General features: G+C 41.8%; 1 non-coding gene across 1 annotated transcript; it reads right to left on the bottom strand.

Annotated features, from left to right (window-relative positions):
* Positions 1-4,148: 4,148 nt before the first annotated feature.
* Positions 4,149-4,221, bottom strand: TRNAK-CUU (transfer RNA lysine (anticodon CUU)). Its single transcript has one exon. It is a non-coding gene; the product is annotated as a tRNA-Lys (tRNA).
* Positions 4,222-6,290: the final 2,069 nt, after the last annotated feature.

Consider the following 6,290-nt stretch of genomic DNA (forward strand, 5'->3'; position numbering starts at 1 on the left):
ATGGTCTAAATACTGTTTCTCTCTCCACTGGGGCAGCAGTTAGACCCATCAGACACTTTAGTGATATGCATGTTAAATCACTATCAAAGGCACTAGGTTAAGAAAACATGGGGGGGGGGGGGACCTGGGCACACATGTTACAGTACTCAAGGACCTAAGTTCGAGCTTCCAGCTCTCACCTACAGGAGGAAAGCTTCACAAGTGGTGAAGCAGGGCTGCAGGGCTCTCTCTGTCTCTCTCTTTCTCTATGGCCCCTTTCCCCTCTCGATTTCTGGCTGTCTTTATCCAAATAAATAAATAAAGGTAATTTTTAAAAAATTTAAAAAAAAAAGAAAACATGGCAGGATGTAGATGGGAAAAACCTCTTCTTACAGCATAAATTGAAACAAGAAAGCAGAGAGCTGCCTTATTTCACTGCAGCTCAAGTTTTTGTGGTTTTGTAAATACCCACTAATGCCATTGAAAGTGCTGCTAGTATTGCCATCAGGGTTACAAATACATCTGAGTAACTAACTAGGCAAATATACAAACATGGAATCTACCAACAGTAAGGGTTGGGGGGCAGTCACATGGTGGCTTGGGGATGAGAAGGCAGGGCTCATGTCTGCTCTGAGACTCAGGAGCAGCACATTCCCTTTGCAAGAAGTGGTCTCCAAGACATCAGCTTGCTTTAGTGGGAGTCTCTGTCTTCTGGCTTCAGCTCTGACCAGTTTCATGGCTTCCTTGCTGGACTGGTGTGGGCTCAAGGTTTCACCCAGGGTGTGGTATGACTTTGTGCTCCTAGCATCTGGAAGTGAAACAGATGGAGAGGGAGCATCCCTGAGGGAATTGTGGTGCAGGGACACTTTCTAAAGGACTGCTTTCTCAATGGAAGTGGTCCAGCATTTCCCATTTTCCTCCAAAAGAAGCCAAGCATGTTGGTGAGGCCTGGGTGTGAGCCAGGGATCTCAAGTCTAACAACTTCCCACACACTCTGAGATAAATAGTCCACAGCCAACTCCTCAGACCCACAGAGTCTGAGTAAGAAAGGCACATACTTTGGCTGAAAAGATGAAAACCCAATGGAAGCTCACAGCACATATGGAAGCACTCCCCTCAGTGAAACCACAAACTGCAAGAGAGATTGCTCTCACTCACCATGTCATCCAAGGATTTTCAAATGAAAATTGTTTTTCCAGTTTGGGAGTTGGAGAAAATGGGATTTAAATACTGCCAGCAACAGAAAAAAAAATCATTCACATGGCAATTTCAGACAACTCTATTTTCTCAGAAAGGATTTTTGTAGCACAGAGTCCACTTTTAGGGAGGGACTGAATGAGTTTGTACTCCATAGCTGAGAATTTCATCATGCTAAGAACTGAAACATTATCCTCAGTCTACTAGCATATCAAATCCCTTTTCAGTTCCTCTTTATGCCTTCTTATGGGTAGAATTGTTCTATTCTTTTTAAAAATATATATTTATTAGTAATAGTTTGTTATAAGATTATCAAGTGTAATCTTATAATCCACACCATACCCACCATCAAAGTTCTGTATCCCTATTCTCCCACCTCCCAAAGATAACCACCATAGTTCTCACAAGTCCTACAAAGTTTGCTTGCTTCTGTTTTGTTTGGATTATTATTATTTTTGGCAAGTTCATGTAAATCAGATCTCTAGATTCCTCATATGAGTGAAACCATCTGGTGACTGTCTTTCATCTCTTTACTTATTTAGCTAAGCATAACCACCTCCAGTTCCATCCATTTTGTTTCAAAGGATACAGTATCATCTTTTCTGATTACGGAGTGGTATTCCACAGAGTATAGGCCCCATAACTTCTTTATCTAGTCATCTGTTAATGGACTGCTTCTACTCTCTGGCTATTGTCAATAATGCACATAGGGGTGGATATCCCTTCTAATAAGTGTTTAAGTGTTCACTGGATAAATACCTAAGAGTGGTATTCTAGATCTTAAAGTAATTCCATTTTTAGTTGTTTAAGGACTCTCCATACAGTCTTCCAAAGGGGCTGCATTAGTTTGCTTTACACACAGCAGTGAAGCAGACTTGCCTTTTACATTGTCCTGTTCTTGCTCTTGTTGTCTCCACTGAGTTTAGAATGATTTCAGGCCACTGAAGGAAGCAGAAGCTGTGATCACATAGAGGATTTTCAAAGCTCATGTAGAAACCTAAATAGTCAGAAGATGTTCAGGGCAAAGCCACTAGGACTTATCTTTGAATAAAGGCTCTGATGATTGTTTGGCTTGTGCCTCTACCTGGAAATTCTCTCTGGAATGTGATAATACATAACCATACCACCTGTGACTCCCACCCACTCATAGCAGCTGCAAAAGTCCTCTCAAGTCCTCATCAGGCTTCCCTGATTTACATTTCAGAACCATCTGGAGGTTTCTAAATTCTTTGGGATAAAATAACAGGTATTGCCAAGTGCAATCCCTTCCAGACCCAGAGCCCTTCCAAGCCCGTGCTTCTTTGTACACCTGGCCATTTGCCACAGGGACATCCATTTCCTGCTTGCTCCATAGCTGATGCTCTTTGCACAGGTGCTGGAGAGTAAAGTCCATCTGTCTATACTGACACTTGTGTATCACTGTTTTATTATTCAGTGCCTTTCCCATGAGCAGTGACACCCTCCCAAGGATTCAAGAGCCCTGCCTTCAGTATAGGCGATGCTCTAAGCCTAGCTTCGAAAGACAAACTTTTGTTGAACAAATGCTTGCAAAGATTCTTTATTGAGTCAAAGGAGATTTCTTTGGAAAAGCTCTCTCTGGAATTTTGTGGTATGGTGTCATGCAGAGACACATCTGTCAGAATGGGCATGTGATCTAGAGTGAGACATGGTCTGGTGAATGCAATGGGAAACTTTCTTTACTGTTATGAAGTTAAAAAGCAAGATCTCTTATGAGTAACTAGGCTTACTACCATCACCCTTGGCCTGGGGTATCTGAGGTTCTGGAACACCTCACAGCCAATCTAGTGGACCTTAGGAGGAGCCAAGCTGGTCTGGGTAGCTGCGGTAGGCAGAGGAAAAGGACATATTTGGTTCATTTGAAGGTAGAGTGGGGGTGGAGATCTGAACTTGTGTTAGCCCCATGGCTCTTGTGAACTTTTATTTGTTAAAGAAAACAGATGCACGGATTCATTTCTGTACTTGATTCCTGCCTGTGAGCATCTCTGGACCTTGTTTCCAGGTGAGTTGTAGAGGCAGGTACTGACTTAGGAAGGGGACTGTTTTGTACTGGAAGTTCTTCATTTATACTACTTACAATAAAAATTGCAAATACAATAATAATAATCCCCAAAACAATAAAGACCTGGCTGAGAAACTTACAAACATGCAAGGTATCAAACACAAGCCTGGTACCCCATAGTTACACACCAGGCTGTCAGGTCCATACCCTTATCACATGTCATCCTCTGTCAGAAAAAGCAGGGTGGATTCTTTACTCAGACCTGAGATGCTCAGGTAAAGATGCTGGATGCCAAGAAACACCTAGCTGGTGGCATCTAGATCTCTCAGCTAGTAAACCACCATTTGGAGAGAATGTTGACAATGTTTTTCCCAAGCACTGAGTGAGTATCAATTAGGAAATGCCTATGAGGTACAAAAGTAACTGAAGCAGGTGGCAGCAAGGGGGAAATGTCCAGGGCTGGGGAAGAACAGACTTTTCTCTATACGTGGCCAATTTGTTACTCACACCAAGACCAGATGCCCTGCCCTGCTTTGCCCAGCCCTCCTAGCTGACAGAACCGTACACCAGAGCACTTCTCCTTAACAGGTGTTAGTTACCATCAATCCTGAGCTGTTGTATGCTTTACATTGGGTTGTTCTAGCTCTCCCCCTGCCAAGAAAATTGGATCAGTCCTGCTAGTTTCACGGGCCCGCTTGTCCCCACCCCGAAGGAACCCCGAGAGAGTTCCAGAGTTGGAGAGTTCCAGAGTTGAAGAGTTCTTGGCACCGCCGCAGGGGGAAAGAGGCAGCAGAGTTCTGTTTGGTGATTAGTTTGGTTTAGTTTATGAATCGTTGTTCCTGAATAAAGAAATATAGATTCCCTGCCCAGCCGTATGTCTCTGGTCGTCTCTGTTACCCGCCCATGAAGCTAGCCCGGCCAGCTGGAGCCTCTGAATTTTAACAACAAATGGCGCCCAACGTGGGGCACGAACCCACGACCCTGAGATTAAGAGTCTCATGCTCTACCGACTGAGCTAGCCGGGCAGCCTCAGAAGACAAGGTGTTGTTGAAGGAAGTAGCTATCAGGGATGTTTTCATGTGGTTAAACTCAGTTTAACACACATAGTCAGTTCAGGATGGCCAGTTCAAAATAGGAAGTGGCAATCGCAGGCTCTCTTTCTAGACTTAAGTCAGTGACTGCCCACCAAGGTTGTCTCTACAGCTCACCTGGAAACAGGTTCCAGAGCTGCTCACAGCTAGGGATCAAGTGTAAAAATGAATCTTTTCATCTATTTCTTTTGTTTCTTCATTTTTATTGGTATCCAGGTAATTCTTAATCTCTTTTTTGATCTCGTCAGTGACCCATGTAGTGTTTAGAAGCATGTTGTTTAGTCTCCAGACTTTTTGGTATTTTTTCTTCCTTTTTTGGTTGATTTTAGTTTCATGCCTTCATGGTCTGAGAAGACACATTTTATATTTTTTATATTTACATATTTGTTTAGGTTGTCTTTGTGGCCCAGCAGATAATCCATCCCTGTGAATGTGTACTTAAGAAGAATGTGCATTCATTTCTTTTGAGATGGAAAATTATATATATACATATATTGGGCCCATTTTATCTATGGTTTCATTTAAGATGCTATTTCCCTGTTTGTTTGTTTTTTGTCCAGATGTTCTGTCTCTTGTTGTGAGTGGTGTGTTAAGATCTTCTACTAATATTGTGCTGCTGTCTCCCTTAAGTTCAGTAAGTATTCGTTTTGTATGTTTGGGTGTACCTGAGTTGGGAGCATATATATAACTGTATCCTGTTGTTTAATCCATTCAGCTACTCTGAGTCATTTGGCAGGTGAGTTTAGGTCATTCACATTAAGGGTGATTACTGATATATGTGGTTTACTTATGTCCTTTCTGATTTTTCTTTTGAGTTTGTTTTAAATTGTTGATTCTTTACCCATTTGTTTCTATCTGTCCTTTTGTGTGAATGAGTTTCTGTGGTGAGTTCCTCACTGACTATTCTTTTTTAAAAAACTTTATTTATTTATTTATTTTTGAGTGATAAGAAGAGAGAAGGACACAGATACAGAGAGATACATCAGAGCACTGATCAGCTCTGGCTTATGGTGGTGCTGGGGATTGAACCTGGGACTTTGGAGCCTCAGGCATGAGAGTCTTTTTGCGTAACCATTATGCTATGTACCCCCACCCCCTCACTGACTATTCTTATACTTTCTGTAAATCTGTTCCTTGTTTTGTTTTGTAGTTACCATAGGAGTAATAACTAACATTTTGTATCTAAAGGAGTCTTTTTAAAGTTGATCTGGATTCATAAACATTTTCTAGAACTGCTTTGTCCTTCAGTTCCCTCCCCTTTTCTGCTTTATTGTTTTCTTCTATTTTTATTGAGCTTTTAGTGCTAGTCTACCGCTGTTCACCTCACTTAGAACATGTATTCATTTGCTTCCTCCTGCATTTATTTCTTTAGCAAGAAAGTTCACAAAGGCCTTTTCTCCCCTTTCTCCTTTCCTTCTCTATTTCCTTCCTTCTTTTCTTTCCTTCCTTCCTTCTTTCTTTTTCTCCCTTCCCTCTCTTATTTTTAATTTTCTTTCCTCCTTTTCCTTTTTCTTCCTTCCTGTGAAAAAAAAATGTGGTGCATTCTTGAAGGTGATTGTGAGAATTTTCATATCTGTATGTGTTACACTGTGAGTCCATATGCAGGGTCTATTTTTTAATATTTCAGTTATTTATGTTTTTATTTATTTATATGAGAGACACACAGAGATAAAGGAAAGAGAGACAGAAAGAGAGAGAGGGAGAGGGTGAGAGAGGAAGGCACTGATCAGATATGGCTATGGTGATGCTGGAGCTCATTCTCAGGTCATGGCACAACAATGCAGGCACCCTATCCAGTGAGCTATCTCTCCAGACCAGTGACTATTTGTCTCTGTTATTGGCATCACCAATGACTGAGTCCAGTGGCCAGCTTGCGGACAATGAGAGCAACTTCACAGACCTATGTGACAGCAGCATGGGATTTCAGCTACATTCCTTGTTTAATTACAAACAAAAATGCACAGGGGAGAGGAAGTAAAACCAAGCAGATTTGCTAGGGGTGG

Source organism: Erinaceus europaeus, chromosome 3 (assembly GCF_950295315.1).
Source record: "Erinaceus europaeus chromosome 3, mEriEur2.1, whole genome shotgun sequence".
NCBI classification, from domain to species: domain Eukaryota; kingdom Metazoa; phylum Chordata; class Mammalia; order Eulipotyphla; family Erinaceidae; genus Erinaceus; species Erinaceus europaeus.